The sequence below is a fragment of the Hyperolius riggenbachi genome, chromosome 12 (genome assembly GCF_040937935.1).
Source record: "Hyperolius riggenbachi isolate aHypRig1 chromosome 12, aHypRig1.pri, whole genome shotgun sequence".
NCBI classification, from domain to species: domain Eukaryota; kingdom Metazoa; phylum Chordata; class Amphibia; order Anura; family Hyperoliidae; genus Hyperolius; species Hyperolius riggenbachi.
Window position 1 is genome coordinate 160,467,400 of NC_090657.1, and position 17,733 is coordinate 160,485,132.

The 17,733-nt window shown below is 45.3% G+C and overlaps 1 protein-coding gene across 33 annotated transcripts in view; it reads left to right on the top strand.

Annotated features, from left to right (window-relative positions):
- GATA5 (GATA binding protein 5) overlaps positions 1-17,733 on the top strand; it is a 2,064,317-nt gene that overhangs the window by 766,959 nt on the left and 1,279,625 nt on the right. The gene's annotated exons all lie outside the window — the stretch shown is intronic.

A 17,733-nucleotide genomic window follows, 5' to 3' on the forward strand; every position in this document is an offset into this window, starting at 1 on the left:
ACCTTGGCTTGTTTCTGGACCATCCTGCTCGCTGCCTGCCCTGACCTCGGATTGCCTTGATACTGTTTGAACCCTGCTGCCTGCCCTGACCTCGGATTGCCTTGATACTGTTTGAACCCTGCTGCCTGCCCTGACCTCGGATTGCCTAAACGCATTGAACCCTGCTGCCTGCCCTGACCTCGGATTGCCTAAACGCATTGAACCCTGCTGCCTGCCCTGACCTTGGATTGCCTAAACGTATTGAACCCTGCTGCCTGCCCTGACCTCGGATTGTCTAAACGTACTGAACCCTGTTGCCTGCCCTGACCTCGGACTGTCCATTATACTGAACCCTGCTGTCCGCCTGGACCCAGTGGAACCCGGAGCTCATCACTACAACGCCTTTGTCCTGCCCATGCTAAGGTACTTTCCAGTTCCAACCCAGTATCAGACCTCTCTAACCCAACCTCCACACCGAGGCATCACCTGTTCTCTGAACCACTGCTAGAGTCCTTCCTGGGTGCAACCTGGTGGGCACTAGGCAGCTAAGTAGTCCGCCGCCCATTAGGGGTTGCGGCCCATCACCCCCTCCTGGGGTGCTCTGGTGAAGACCCGTGGTCACTTAGACTCTGCACTCGGGAGTCTCGCACGGTAGTGGAACGGTCAACAGTACACGAGCATAACAACTTGTGTGTGTGACAGCTGCACATTTGTAATACTAGTCTGTGCATACCTGTTCACTGCACCTGCATGACAGCATGCAGTTTTATATACCAGTCACTGCATACCTGTTCACTGTACCTGTATGTGTGACAGCTGCACATTTGTAATACCAGTCCATGCATACCTGTTCACTGCACCTGTGTGTGTGACAGCTGCACATTGTATTGATACCAGTCACTGCATACCTGTTCACTGCACCTGCGTGACAGCACACAGTTTTATGTACCAGTCACTGCATACCTGTTCACTGTACCTGTGTGTGTGACAGCTGCACATTTATAATACCAGTCTGTGCATACCTGTTCACTGCACCTGTGGGACAGCATGCAGTTTAATCATAAACCATAGTGCCAGACTTTCCTTGTCTTCCAGTTTGCCAGTCTGTGCATACCTGTTCACTGCACCTGTGTGTGTGACAGCTGCACTTTGGATTGATACCAGTCACTTCATACCTTTCACTGTACCTGTGTGTGTGACAGCTGTACATTGTATTGATACCAGTCACTGCATATATGTTCACTGTACCTGTGTGTGTGACAGCTGCACATTTGTAATACCAGTCCGTGCATACCTGTTCACTGCACCTGTGTGTGTGACAGCTGCACATTGTATTGATACCAGTTACTGCATACCTGTTCACTGTACCTGTGTGTGTGACAGCTGCACATTTGTAATACCAGTCCGTGCATACCTGTTCACTGCACCTGTGTGTGTGACAGCTGCAACAGCTGCACATTGTATTGATACCAGTCACTGCATACCTGTTCACTGTACCTGTGTGTGTGAGACAGCTGCACATTTGTAATACCAGTCCGTGCATACCTGTTCACTGCACCTGTGTGACAGCATGCAGTTTTATATACCAGTCACTGCATACCTGTTCACTGTACCTGTGTGACAGCTGCACATTGTATTGTAATACCAGTCTGTGAATACCTTTCACTGCACCTGTGTGACCGACCGCACACTGTTTTATATACCAGTCCGTGCATACCTTTGAACTGCACCTGTGTGTGTGTGACATCTGCACATTGTATTGTAATACCAGTCACTGTATACCTTTCACTGCACCTGTGTAACCGCACATAGTTCTACCAGCAGTCACTGCATACTTTTTTACTGCACCTATGTGACTGCACATTGTATTAGTCAAGTCAGTGCATACCTTTCACTTCATCCCCCCCAATATGGACAAAACAACAGGCAGAGGCAGAGCCAGAGGCAGGCCACCCGGCAGGTCTGTTTGAGGTTGTGCTGACGTGATTTTGTGTGGCCCTGGACCTAAGCACAGTGCTCAGAAGAAGGCATATGCCATCAACTCCCAAGATTGTCAGGACGTAGTTTACTATTTAACACAGAACACCTCATCTTCCGAAGCCACCAGCGCTACTACAAGCACATCCACTCCATTTGACACTTCGCAGGAGTTATTTGGTGGGGAATTAACTAATTCACAGCCATTATTGTTACAACAAGATGAAGGCACTAAGCAATTTACACCACCTCAAATGTCTGAGTTAGGCGTCACTATGGACGTAAGGTGTGAGGAAGATGATGAAGTGCCTGCTGTTGGCGCAGTTTATGAGGTGTCTGATACAAGCGAAGCTGTGGAGGATGATGATGATCGGCTAGACGGGCTAAACTCTCTAAATACATACAGGGTGGATTTCTCTATGTTTTCCTTCCATCCTGTGCAAGAGTTCAGGTCCACTGATTGGAAAGCCACGCCTTTTTTGGCATGTGCTTTTCTGCATTTTTTCTCTGCATTTGTGTTTCTGAATTTGGGCTTGATTCACAAAGCGGTGCTAACCTACTTAGCACGTCTAAAGTCTTTAGACGCGCTAACCAGGGTGCTAAGTAGGTTAGCACCGGATTTCTCAATCAGATCGTGCGCTAACTTTGCGCGCGTAAAGTGTTACGCGCGCAAAGTTTTTACGCGCGCTAAGTCCCATAGGCTTTAATAGGCACTTCGCGCGGTGCGCCCTGTGCTCTGTGCAGTACGCGCGTAAAGTTTTACGCACATAAAGTTTTGCGCGCGTAAAGTTTTATGCGCGAAAAGCTTGTTTAGACGTGCTAAGGGGGTTTTCACAGGCGTGCTAACAGTTAGCACCGCTTTGTGAATCAAGCCCCTTGTGTGTTTAAAAGCATTTGCATTTTTAATATTTTGCATTTTTAACAAGAGAAAAAATTATATTGGTAGATCTGGGTTTATTTAAAACGCTTGCCTTTTGTAGCTCCACAGGAAAGCAATATATGCAAATCACATGTGATTCTAAGCCATTTACCTCAGAATCTGATCTAGCCTTCTACGGAGTCTTTCAGGGTGATGCCATATCAACTAAAATGTTTCTGCTAAGTATTTTTCTCAAGTGCTTAGGTATTCACGCAGTGTGCTGGTTATATAGGGAATTGCATGCAAGTCTTTCCTTCCAAAACTAATGTCATGTACATTAAACGTTCTGTTCACGGGTCTTACAAAACTGCTTAGTTCCACCTACTTGGAAGCTCCAATGAAGTTGAAAATGAAACACTTGTTGAATACCTGAGTAATCAGTTAGTGTTGTAACCTCACCACTTTCCCCATAGTGCCATTTGAGTGCAGTTAGTGTCTCCATCCAGGTTAATCCTCGACGCATTAAACTTTTTTGTGGCTTATCTTGTGACATGCCTAGTCACATGGGGGCCCGGCCTAATATGAGAAACTGTGGGTGACTGTGCTGCTGCCCTTCAGTACACCTGTGCTTTGTGTGACATCACTCGTGAGTCAGTGTGTGTGCGTCTTAGATCAACGTGTTTCCATGCCTACCAGCCATCTTCATCAGGACAGTTGTGCAGGAGCCTGCGCCACAATTAAGGTGTATACTTAACACTCTCCTTTCAAGTACCTTAACGGTCGTAAGATTGACATCATCACTGGACCTAAGGTGCCCATGCACTCATCGATTTTTCCATTCGATTCTCTGCAGATTTTATTTATCTGCTGGGAATCTGTTCCCCCAAATTTCTGATTGATTGATTTTTGATCGATTTTGACCAAACATTGATTGAACAGGATGGAGAATTTAGATCGCTTGGGGGCGGGGCGTGAGCATTGGTAGATCCATGGCCCATAGTGTTGCACTGCGTCGAACAGGGCAACACTGCAGATCGATTTTCAACAGATTTCCTGTGGGGATCTACTGGAAATGATGTGCAGTGTGTGATATAGGAATCTATACTCTTCAGAAAGGAAAAGATAATTTTGAAACATTGGGGGGAAATCTATCAGTGTATGGCCAGCCTGCCTCTTGTACTGCCATGCAGAGGCCACAGATATTTTGAGAAGAGAGCTATGCTTGCCACTCATGTTATGGAGGAGGGGGGTGGGAATAAGGTGTCAGCACTTACATGTCATGGAGGAAGTGATAGGTGGCTGCATGTGTTGGGGTGAGGAGGGCAGAGGAGATTGGCCCCCTTTTTGAGGAAGGAGGATTGGAACCTGGGTGAGGTGGGGATGCCATTCTTACAGGGGGCCCGGTGGTTTTTAGTTATGCCCCTAAGTGTTGCACTGCCACTGGGGCCATATTGATAAATGATGTGATGTAAGCAGCGTGTCGTCAAGCAGTACTGTTGTAGGTGATAGAGAAATGTGTGCACAAATGCATTGTTTCTCGATTCATTTCAGTGGAGCATGGTGCTGGTCAGGCGTGGCTCATTCCTGCTCTTCACTGCCGCCAAGGGCCCCGATGCAGTCGTAACCTCTGCAACCCCTATTGCTACGCCCCAGGGTAGGTGCCTCAAGTATAGGTTAGATAGGTAGGTGCCTCCAGGGGATCCGTTGAAAAGGGCTCCTGAGCTGCCTGTATGAAAAGGGCTCCTCCATAGACATCAATGTTATTTCTGCAAATATGGGCTACAAGGTGGTGAAAAGGGCTCCCGAGTTTTGATATAGGCTACAAGCAGGCGCCCTTTGTAGCCCATATTTTTTATTCAGCTACAAGGTTTTAGGCTACAAGGTTTTTGATTCTGCTTCAAAAGGGCACCCTTTTATAGCCGAGATTTTTTATTTGAGAGTGTAGGGGAGGGTAGGATTAGGCATCACAAGCAGGGGGGAGGGTCTTAGGGTTAGGCACCATCTGGGGGGTCTTAGTGTTAGGCACCACCTGGGGGGTCTTAGGGTTAGGCACCAAATGTTGGGGGTCTTAGGGTCAGGCAGGCCATCTAGCAGGTTAGGGTTAGGCACCATCAGGAGAGGGTTCTGTGTGAGAGTAGGGAGACATTATGTCATAATAATCACTTTTCTTCGCTATAGCTAGAGCCCTTTTATAGCCCAACAAATGTTGCCTATAACAGCATCCTTTTAAATAAACTAAAACTAGCTTTTTCGGCTACACCAGGCGGCCTTTGTAGCCAAAGTTGGCATGTATGGGCTACACCATGTGCCCTTTGTAGCCGAAGTTGGCATATGGGCTACACCAAGCGCCCTTTTTGTAGCCAAATTTGGTATATATGGGCTACACCAGTGTAATAGATAGCGGAGATACCGCCGCAGAGACAAGCGGCATGGCGGCTATCTCCGCGTATCAGCCAGCGGCCTCTGCCGCGCGGTTACATGCTGAGACTTTGCCTGATCCTTCTATTGCTCACGGGTTAAGGGCTACGCGCGCGCGAGCCAAGTGACAGGACCTTTATGCATCTAGGAGGGGAGTCAGCTGACGTGCGGTCAGCTGATTCCAGCTAGCGTCCGTATTGGCTGAGTGACTGGGGTGGCGCTGTGGAGCATGGTTGGGTATATATAGGACAGGCCTTTCAGTAGCTCCTCGTCTGCTGTTGCAAATGCTATCGTGTTAGCGCTCAGACCCTAGTCAGATCCCAAAGTGTGCTAGAACCGGCCGGAGCTGGGGATCCACACTTACCCAGATTCTGTTGATAGCTTAAAGTACTAATTGCATTGTTTATTTGTTATGACTTTCTGCTCACTCTGACTATCCTCCTGTTTGTCGATTCTGTACCTCAGCCATCTGATTCACGTTGCCGACCCTGCTTGTTATTGACGCTGAATCAGTCTTCCGTTTCTGTACGGTACCTGTCCGCTCGTTGCCTACTCTGCCTGTCTGACCTCGCTACCCGCACCAGTGGGCCTAGCCACTGGTGAGGGAAATTACTGTCTGTATCATCTACTCCTAGGCTGCAGTACCTTCTGTATCAACTACGCCTAGGCTGCAATACAGTTCGTATAACCTGTTCCACAGGGGATCATTAGTGCAGTACTAATTGTATTACTCCTCCTTGTGCTGTGCACCAAACACTACCAGGCTGCAGTACTACCTGAATCACCTGCTCCACAGATGATCAGTTGTTCAGCTCTGGTTGTATTATCTTCTACTTGCGTTTGTGCTTCCAACACTCTCGGCTGCAGCACGGTCTGACTCACCTGCACAATAGTGAGCACCGGCTGCAGTACTGTCTGGGTCACCCGCTTCTCGGGTGAACCCGCTCATCCTAATTACTGTTACACCAAACACTATCTCACATTGGTAGTCTTGTATCTGGCCATACTAGCATTATTGGTGATTCTGCAGATCACCACTTAATCAGGTATAGCATCTGTATTATTGGTGATACTGCAGATCACCAATAATCAGAAAATCTGTTAGCTGGCACCAATCGTTACAACCAGGAACCCTTTTTTCCAGGAGCCCTTTTCAAATAGACACGACTATTTAGATAGGTAGGTGTCCCGAGGATAGGCACAGCGGCGGGGGGGGGGGGAAGTATAGTGTAGTTACAACTCACCTTCCTTCCGAGGAAGTGAAAAAACGGAATCGCTCTGCAAGAGCACTTACAAAAGCGCTTTGTACAAAATCGTAGCGTACAGTGGAGTGCCGGGAGCGGGGGGGAAAAGCGTGCACAAAATCGAAAAATCACTGGCGTCAGCGATTTCAATTTTAGATGTGAACAAATCCTCAGGAAGTGTTTCAAACGCTGCAACTAGGATACAGTAATTACCAAAAAAGTGGGTGTCTTGGATAAATTACTGCATTCTACTATAATATGTCACTACCGGTCCTCTTTCAAATATATAGAAAGCTTTTTAGAAGTAACAGCTCTTTTCTGAAAGAATATTGCATTTGTACGACATACGTAGGCATCAGCATTGGGCTGCGTTTGTTTACTAACAAGAAATTTGCGCCGGTGGTCCTTTCATCTCCTTAATTATCCGGCTTTAAATTCCGCAGCGCTCCTCGCCCGCGTGCTCGGCGGTAAGAAGCATCTGTCTTCCTGCGTGTAGAAATCTTCATCCTTAGGCAAGCTGTGCAGGAATCCTATCCCAGCTTGTCTGGTTAATAATTCCCTGATTAAAGTCAGCTCTTCCCAAGGTGAGAATGATTCCCTGGGCTGCGTGGCAGCAAAGCTGGCTTAAACGAACCGCGATCGCTGCACACTCTGATCAAAGGCTTGCTACATTGCAGAAAATGGATTACAATGTATACAATGCCCTTCACATGAATGACACTTTAAGGGAGAATTTACAGTGAAGTTTGAAATGAAAAAAAAGAGAAAAAACTACGGTATGTCAAATTAATGGGGAAGAAAAATTTTTCACATACACTTTGCGATAAAAAAAAAAATCACTTTGTGGACATATGTATGGAAATTGATTCAACAGACCTTTGAAAGAAAAATTAAACCACTTTGACCAAACTGAGAGTTTGGTGCGCTAACTTTTCGGTAAAGTAATTGCAACTGAGGTAGCACATGGCAAATTTACCAGTACAAGACAAGACAGCACATTTAGGGCTTGTTCACACTTAGGGCCAGTGCACACCAAAACCGCTAGCAGATCCGCAAACGCTAGAGGTTTTTGAAGCAGATTTTCAGAGCGATTCTAGGCATGTTTAGAGAGGTTTTCTAAACATGCCTAACATTTTTTGGAGCGTTTTTGTGTAGCAGATTTCAGATATTGTTACAATAAAGCTGTTACTGTACAGTTTCTGCAACAAAAACGCCTGGAAAACAGCTCTGATCTTGCGTTTTTCAGAGCTGTTTTCCACTTTCCTATACTTTAACATTGAGGCAGAAACACCTCAGAAATCTAAAAAATGCTGCAGCCCCCGAGTTTGCGTTTGTGTAAAAAATGAACCGCTCTGGTGTGCACCAGCCCATTCACTGTCATTAACCAAGCGGTTTTCCCCCTGCAAGCATTTTACAAAATGTTTCAGAACCGCTCTGGTGTGCACCAGCCCTTTTCTACTAGCAATCGCTAGCGCTGAATGCTAGCGATTGCGATTCAGCAAAAGTTAAAAATTACCTGACAATTTCCCGACGTTTGTGATCACGATTTTGCTATGCTATACACTGCATAGCAAAATCGCGGCAATAATTGCTCCACAGCGCGTTCGCAATTAAGTAAAAAAAACGAATCGCGGTAGTGGAAATGACCTACCACGATTCCTATGTTAAAAAGCAAACCGCAGCAATTTAAAATCACTAGCGGTTTGCGATTCAGCAATTGCAAACGCTATAGTGGAAAAGGGCCCTAGAGTGATTTTACTTTTTTTGAAGCGCTGGTGATATAAAAAAGCGCCTTAAAATTGCTTCTGCAATGTTGCTCTATTGCCCAGTGCACACCAAAACCGCTAGCAGATCGTCAAAACGCTAGAGGTTTTTGGAGCCGATTTCAGAGCGATTCTAGGCATGTTTAGACACGTTTTCTAAACATGCCTAGTGTTTTTGGGAGTGTTTTTGTGTAGCAGATTATAAATACTGTTACAGTAAAATGTGTTACTGAACAGCTTCTGTAACAAAACCGCCTGGAAAACCGCTCTAATGTAGCGTTTTCCACAGCGGTTTGCGTTTTTCCTATACCTTACATTGAGGACAAAATGCTTCTGAAAACCACAAACGTGCAGCAGGAGGTACGTTTGCGGTTTGGAAAAAACCTCAAACCGCTGGTGTGCACCATCCCATTGAAATACATTAGCCAAGCATTTTCACTGGCGGATGCGGCTGGTGGATCGCTGCTAAAACCGCTCAGTGTGCACTGGGCCTAAGTGAGTGTTCTCACATGAGCGATGAGCTTTCTATCTAATCGCAAACGCGGGTCCTGCACCATTTTCTGAGTGTTTGCGATTCAATAGAAAAAATAGGAAAAAGCGCTAAGCGTTTGAAAAATACATTGTATTTATTCATTTCCGGGGCAAGCATTTCACTTCCTGACTGACGTCAGAAAGTGAAAAAGACATTGCTACACAAAAACACTTAGAGAAGCGCTCTGAAAGCACTTAGAAAAACGCTTTCAAAATCACTCAATAAATCGCTCAGTGCTTGCGATAGCGCTGACGATTTATAATGTAAAACAAGGCCTTACATTGCACGTTTCTCCTGGCAGACTCAAAGTGCTTGAGCTGCAGCCACTATGACACACTCTATAGCAAGGGTTTTCAACCGGTGGTACACGTACCACCGGTGGTACTTTGCTGTTGGCCACGTGGTACACACCAGGTTTGCCTGTCACTTTATTGCCCGCGTGTTACTTGTCCTGGTCCTGTCCTTGCCTCCACAAAGTTTGGCTCCCCCTCCCTCGCTCCTTGCTGTGCTGCAGCATACTTCAGACCTCATATCAGTGCCAAAGAGACAGCCAGGCGACCGGTGCAAAGTAATGGCGCAGATACAGAAAGTGACATCACTGCTCACTTCCTGTATTTGAAGTAAACACGCCACCACCGTGCACCATTTCCCTGGCTGTCTCCAATGATCTGAGGTGTGAACTATATATATGTATATATGTGGGATGCGAAAGTTTGGGCAACCTTGTTAATCGTCATGATTTTCCTGTATAAATCGTTGGTTGTTATGATAAAAAATGTCAGTTAAACATATCATATAGGAGACACACTCAGTTAAATTTGAGAAGTGAAATGAAGTTTATTGGATTTACAGAAAGTGCGCAATAATTGTTTAAATAAAATTAGGCAGGTGCATAAATGTGGGCACTGTTGTCATTTTATTGATTCCAAAACCATTAGAATTAATTATTGGAACTCAAATTGGCTTGGTAAACTCAGTGACCGCTGACCTATAGGTGAATACAATTATGAGAAAGAGTATTTAAGGGGGTCAATTGTAAGTTTCCCTCCTTTCTTAATTTTTCTCTGAAGAGTAGCAACATGGGGGTCTCAATACAACTCTCAAATGACCTGAAGACAAAGATTGTTCACCATCATGGTTTAGGGGAAGGATACAGAAAGCTGTCTCAGAGATTTCTGTCTTTTTCTACAGTTAGGAATGTATTGAGGAAATGGAAGACCACAGGCTCAGTTCAAGTTAAGGCTCGAAGTGGCAGACCAAGAAAAATCTCAGATAGACAGAAGCAACGAATGGTGAGAACAGGCAGAGTCAACCCACAGACCAGCACCAAAGACCTACAACATCAGATGGAGTCACTGTGCATCGTTCGACCATTCGGTGCACTTTACACAAGGAGATGCTGTATGCGAGAGTGATGCAGAGGAAGCCTTTTCTCTGCCCACAGCACAAACAGAGCCACTTAAGGTATGCTAAAGCACATTTGGACAAGCCAGCTTCATTTTGGAATAAGGTGCTGTGGACTGATTAAACTAAAATTGAGTTATTTGGGCATAACAAGGGGCATTATACATGGAGGAAAAACAACACAGCATTCCAAGAAAAACACCTGCCACCTACAATAAAATATGGTGGTGGTTCCATCATGTTGTGGGGCTGTGTAACCAGTGCAGGGACAGGGAATCTTGTCAAAGTTGAGGGACGCATGGATTTCACTCAGTATCAGCAGATTCTGGAGACCAATGTCCAGGAATCAGTGACAAAGCTGAAGCTGCGCCGGGGCTGGATCTTTCAACAAGACAACAACCCTAATCACTGCTCAAAATCCACTAAGGTATTCATGCAGAGGAACAAGTACAATGTTCTAGAATGGCCATCTCAGTCCCCAGACCTGAATATAATTGAAAATCTGTGGTGTGAGTTAAAGTGGACCCAAATTAAAAATACAAGATTTCAGAAATAAAATCTATTTTCTAAATTAAAATAATAAATAGCAGCATTTTTTTCAGTTGCATGATGACAAATATAAAATATTTTACATTTATTAGAGGAACCCCTCCCTTCCTTTCATATTGCCGGGACAGAATCCGGCAGACTGGTGAAGTAGGAGGTGTCAGTGGTTGCCTAATCGGTAACCCTGACTTGTGAGTATATCTATCATATACTTTTCCATTTACCCATCACCAAACTTACTACACTATATTTTGTGGCGCCCAAATTTATGCACCTGCCTAATTTTGTTTAAACAATTGTTGCACACTTTCTGTAAATCCAATAAACTTAATTTCACTTCTGAAATATCACTGTGTGTGTCTTCTATATGATATATTTAATTGAGATTTTTTTTTATCGTAACAACCAACGATTTATACAGGAAAATCATGACTATTAACAAGGTTGCCCAAACTTTTGCATCCCACTGTATATATATTGCAGGGCAGCACAGCAAGGAGTGAGCAAGGGGGAGCCAAACTTTGTGGTGAGTCACTGACTAACTCTCAGCTCTCTGGTGGTGGGACTAGGCTACCTATAACTGAGCGGGCGGGGGGGTTGGCAGGTTTGGAAGGAACTGGTAAGGCTACCTACTGTATATTGGCAATCTACCTCCAGACTGCCAATACTGACAATCTGTAGGCTAGCAATCTAGTTGTAGTCTTTTTCCCCACCAATGCCTCCTACTTTTCCCCTCCCATATGCCCTCTTTACTTAAAGTGTACCTGTAAGAAAAAAAGTACCCCGGAGGAGTACTTACCTCCTGGCCGCAATAGCAGCATAAGGGGTGATATTATGGCTGGGAACGCAAAGAATCACTCGCGTTCCCATGCCTGTCGACCGGTGACGGCCAAACCGGAAGTGGTCGCCGGCGCGTCCTGGAGCATCGGAGCGGGGCTGCGAGGGCACCGATCTTCTGCAGGGGGCTGAGGGAAGCCCCAGGTGAGTAAATCTCATTTTTTTAATAGACTTAAAGGGAACCTGTACTTAGTAAAATTATTGAAAATAAACACATGAGGTAACGTAACTTCAAATGAACATTACAGTTACCTTGCTATTAGTTCCTCTCAGAAGCTCACCATTTTCTTCTGACAGTGATCGCTTTAATTTCTGACAACATTTTGTCAGAATTGAAATATATCAGTGGCTGTAAGTTATTTATCAGTTGCTGTCAGTTATAGCTGAGAGGACAACTCATGTGCCAAATAATGTCTATGTTTTCCTATGGCTCAAGTGGGCGATATGACAGTTTAACAGTGTGCTGACCAGAAAGCTGTTATGGGGTAATGACCATTTTCAAAATGGAGGACAGAGAATTCCCTTGATCACAGTGGACAAACAGGACGCGGGAAAGGAGAAAGAGATTGAGTAGACTACACGGTAGGTAAGTATGACCTGTGTATGGTTATTTTGACTTTTAATTTTCACTTCAGGTTTTCTTTAAGGATCACTTTAACAGCTCACTTTTTTCACAGTAGTGGTCCTTTAAATAGTTGAAATTTGACAGTTGGAAAATAACAGTTGAAACTTGACAGTTGAAAAATGTCAGTTGGAAAATGACAGTTGTAAAAAGGCAGTTGAAAAATGGCAGTTGGAAAATGACAGTTGGAAAATGGCAGTTGGAAAATGACAGTTGGAAAATGACAGTTGGAAAAAGGCAGTTAAAAAATGACAGCTGGAAAATGACAGTTGGAAAAAGGCAGTTGAAAAATGACAGTTGGAAAATGACAGTTGGAAAATGGCAGTTGGAAAATGACAGTTGGAAAATGGCAGTTGGAAAATGACAGTTGGAAAATGGCAGTTGGAAAATGACAGTTGGAAAATGACAGTTGGAAAAAGGCAGTTGGAAAATGGCAGTTGGAAAATGACAGTTGGAAAATGACAGTTGGAAAATGGCAGTTGGAAAATGACAGTTGGAAAATGGCAGTTGGAAAATGACAGTTGGAAAATGGCATTTTCCAACTGTCGTTTTCCAAACTGCCGTTTTCCAACTGCCATTTTCCAACTGCCATTTTTCAACTGACATTTTCCAACTGACATTTTCCAACTGCCATTTTCCAACTGTCATTTTCCAACTGCCATTTTCCAACTGCCATTTTTCAACTATCCTTTTACAACTGTTTCCTTCTTCCTTTCCTATTTTATTTATTTTGCAAACACAAGCCTTGAGGTCCTCAATGTTGAATGTTGATTTGCCACCACATTTTATGTTTTGGGGCCTAGATTTGCATCACCATTTGCACAATTTAAAACTGTCAATCTCTAAAAATTCAATAACCAGATGAAACAGTCACAGGTGTCAGATATGCAGAACTGTGAAGAGGGAGTGGGAGAAAAAGTCTATGTTGGTGTTTTATCTTCCTATCTTGCTTACAGTCTAATGACCCATTTATTGGCTTCAACTTTCATAGTGGTTCACTTTCCAGGCTAGCACTTTAAGCCACCTTTGAAACTTGTCCACACATTCTCTACCTTAGTGATTGGTACTTGCAGTGGCGTAGCAATAGGGGTTGCAGAGGTTGCGACTGCATCGAGGCCCTTGGACCAGAGGGGCCCTCCCTAAAGCACAATATTAGCTCTCTATTGGTCCTGTGCTGGAAATAATCACTTCTATAGATGTTTTCTATAGTAGTAATCATTAACAAACTGTTTCCAATCTCCTACTTACACCTCTGACGCTGTGGTTGTTTTTGGCAGGTTTTGGTGCGCCGTATCAATTGTTATACATCTAGTGCTTGGCAGGCCCCATGTAAAATTTGCACCGGGGCCCATAGCTCCCTAGCCACGCCGCTGGGTACTTGTGTTCCTCCACGATGGTGACCCTCTTTTTCTTGAGCTACTTCAAATGTACAGTGGCTTGCAAAAGTATTCGCCCCCTTAAAGTTTTCCACATTTTGTCACATTACTGCCACAAACATGAATACATTTTTTTGGAATTCCACGTGAAAGACCAATACAAAGTGCTGTACACGTGAGAAATGGAACGAAAATCAAACATGATTCCAAACATTAAAAAAAAAAATAACTGCAAAGTGGGGTGTGCGTAATTATTCAGCCCCCTTTGGTCTGAGTGCAGTCATTTGCCCATAGACATTGCATGATGAGTGCTTATGACTAAATAGAGTGCACCTGTGTGTAATCTAATGTCAGTACAAATACAGCTGCTCTGTGACGGCCTCAAAGGTTGTCTAAGAGAATATTGGGAGCAACAACACCATGAATTCCAAAGAACACACCAGACAGGTCAGGGATAAAGGTATTGAGAAATTTAAAGCAGGCGTAGGCTACAAAAAGATTGCCAAAGCCTTGAACATCCCACAGAGCACTGTTCAAGCGATCATTCAGAAATGGAAGGAGTATGGCACAACTGTAAACCTACCAAGACAAGGCCGTCCACCTAAACTCACAGGCCGAACAAGGAGAGTGCTGATCAAAAATGCAGTCAAGAGGCCAATAATGACTCTGGACGAGCTGCAGAGATCTACAGCTCAGTTGGGAGACTCTGTCCATAGGACAACTATTAGTCGTGCACTGCACAAAGTTGGCCTTTATGGAAGAGTGGCAAGAAGAAAGTCATTGTGAACAGAAAAGCATAGGAAATCCTGTTTGCAGTTTGCCACAAGCAATGTGGGGGACACAGCAAACATGTGGAAGAAGCTGCTCTGGTCAAATGAGACCACAATGGAACTTTTTGGCAAAAATGCAAAACGCTACGGTTGACGGGAAAATAACACTGCACATCACTCTAAACACACACCAACCCCACGGTCAAATATGGTGGTGGCAGTATCATGCTCTGGGGGTGCTTCTCTTCAGCAGGGACAGGGAAGCTGGTCAGAGTTGAAGGGAAGATGTATGGAGCCAAATACAGGGCAATCTTGGAAGAAAACCTCTTGGAGTCTGCAAAAGTCTTGAGACTGGGGTGGAGGTTCACCTTCCAGCAGGACAACGACCCTAAACATAAAGCCTGGGCAACAATGGAATGGTTTAAAACAAAACAAAACATATCCATGTGTTAGAAAGGCTCAATCAAAGTCCAGATCTAAATCCAATCGAGAATCTGTGGTAAGAGCTGAAAAATGCTGTTCACAAACGCTGTCCATCTGATGTGCAAAGCTGGTAGAGACATACCCTAAAAGACTGGCAGCTGTGATTGCAGCAAAAGGTGGTTCTACACAGTATTGACTCAGGGGGCCGAATAATTATGCACACCCCACTTTGCACTTATTGATTTGTAAAAAATGTTTGGAATCAAGTATGATTTCCGTTCCACTTCTCACGGGTACACCACTTTGTATTGGTCTTTTATGTGCAATTCCAATAAAATTGATTCATGTTTGTGGCAGTAATGTGACAAAATGTGGAAAACTTTAAGGGGTCGAATACTTTTGCAAGCCACTGTATTTATGTATTATGCATTGTGGTGATTTATTGTTGCTGAGTTGTTTTTCAGATGAACTTGCACTGTTTTTCCTTGTTAAAGAGGTACTTTGTTGCTTTGAAACGTTGGATCATATTACTTGCAGCATGAATTACAGATCTTCCTGTACCAATTTTTTGGAGTGCCATTTACTTCTCTTTACAAAAATGTATGGCACGTGTGTTGCTCTGCGTTGGAGTATTAATTGAAATGAGACAGCACTGTGTTGGCACAGAAATGCATGCAGCAGTTCATTGTCAGAACACACTGCTGCACAGCACATGAGAGTCTGAGACACATTACTGAAATAAGCTCAGCAATGCAGCAGTGCATCCTGACTTTCAGGGCTCGTTTCCACTATAGCGAATCCGCATGCAGGCACCGCATGCGGATTCGCATAGGCAATACAAGTGGATGGGATTGTTTCCACTTGTGCGTCTTGCGGGTGCGTTTTGGCGTGCGGGGGAAATCTGCACGGCAGAGCCGTCAGATTTCGCGTGCGGCAGGAATGCGGGCCTGCAATGCTTTTAATAGGGAAATCGCATGCGGCTTTTGTCATGCGGATTTCCCCGCGATTTCGCGTGCGATTTCGCATGTAATGCTATGGAGCTTTACACATGCAGTGACATGGTTAAATTCGCCTGGCTCCTTGCCATGAGAAATCACATGCGAAATCGCGGGGAAATCCGCATGCGGAAACGCATCCGCATGCGATTTCGTCCGCGGTGGAATCCAGGCGATTCCGTACCGCAACAGTGGAAACGAGCCCTCACGGTTGTTATCAAAATACCATTTTTAAAGGACCACTATAGAGAAAAAGTAAGCAGTTAAAATCTTTCAGAACCAACATGTTTTGGACCAGTCTACCTTGTCATTGGGGATTCTCAGGGTTTTCTTTGTTTTTAGAACAATTTCCTAAATGGCAGTTGCTAAGTCTAACTGCCAAAATAGTAAGATACCAGCCAGCCTCCCTACTCGCTTGCACACTATTTTGGCATTTAGACTTAACAAGGGCGATTCAGAAAATGCTTTTGAAAACAAAGGAAACCCTGAGACACCATCATGAGGCAATGGACTAGTCCAAAACCTGGGAACAGAGGCGCCAGCAGGGTAAAAGTGGATAAAACCTTTAAAATTTGCTTGGAGGAAGCGGTGGACTTACATCCATAAAGCAGACACGAAAGGCTGTCTGTATAATAGTAATCACATTTATTATATAGTACCCCAAAAGTGCAACGCGTTTCGCAGGCCACGCCCGCTTCATCAGGCAATAAACGTGGGGACAAATAGAATTTCAGCAGTAGCAGGAGTAGCTTATGGAGGTAAGCCCACCGCTTCCTCCAAGCAAATTTTAAAGATTTTATCCACTTACCCTGCTGGCGTCTCTGTTCCCCGTTTGCTGTACCGTGTCCACCCCTGGTGGAGGTGGGATCTACCCCTTTTCTGATCTACAGAGAGCGACTTCTTAATCCTGGGTGAGGACAGGTCTAATCTCCTCACCTGTCTATACAGTGGTTGCCTTTGTGGTAACCCACGTTTGTGAGTATACTCTTCTCACTAATTATCTTTACTAATTTTATGCTAAACATAACTACACTATATTGGGCTCTCGGTTTCTCTAACCTTAGTCCAAAACCTGTTGGTCCTGTCAGATTTTAAAGCGGACCTAAACTCAGAGCTTCCTCTCTGCTCTAAGGAGATAAGCAAGAGCATAATAACTTAAAAGAAAAGCATTTCTTTGTTACAGCTTACAGAAATCTTACAAAAACCCTGCAGTGTTTACTTTCTGGTGTACTAGGATACGGTGACCAGACACCCCGCTTTAGCCAGGACGCGTCCCGGGTTTTGGGTCCCCTGTCCCATGCTGCACTGCATCCCAGAAAACATCCTCCTTTCGCCTGCGGGACGTCCCGGGTGCAGGACTCTGCCCATCGTCACAGTCGGCCGCATCAGCCTCTCCCCCAGCTTCCTGCCCTGCCCACCCTCCAATCATGTGGCCCCTTGGCCGTATCAGCTCCGCCCCCAGCTTCCTGCCCCACCTTTCCTGCCCACCCTCCAATCGCGCGGCCGCCTGGCAGTGTCAACTCCGCCCCCAATGTTCTGCCCTGCCCACCCTCCTATTGAGTGGCTGCCTGGCCGTATCAGGCCAGCCCCTGAGATGTAATCCATCCTCCAAGACGCAGCTGGCACGAGGGAGAAGGGTGAGAGTCCTGTCAGTGTCTCCTCCCCACCTAATGTCTGTCAGCCTCCCACCACCCAGTCGTCGTCAGTGTCACCCTCCAGCTCCTACCCACCTAGTGTCTGTCACCCTCCCCCACCCAGTCAGTGTCACCCTCTGGCTCCTACCCACCTAGTGTCTGTCACCCTCCGGCTCATAAGCACCTAGTGTCTGTCACCCTCCCCACCACTAAGTCAGAGTCACCCTCTGGCTCCTACCCACATAGTGTCTGTCACCCTCCCTCCATTCCGTCACTGTCACTCTCTGGCTCCTACCCACCTAGTGTCTGTCACCCTCCCCCACCCAGTCAGTGTCACCCTCCGGCTCCTACCCA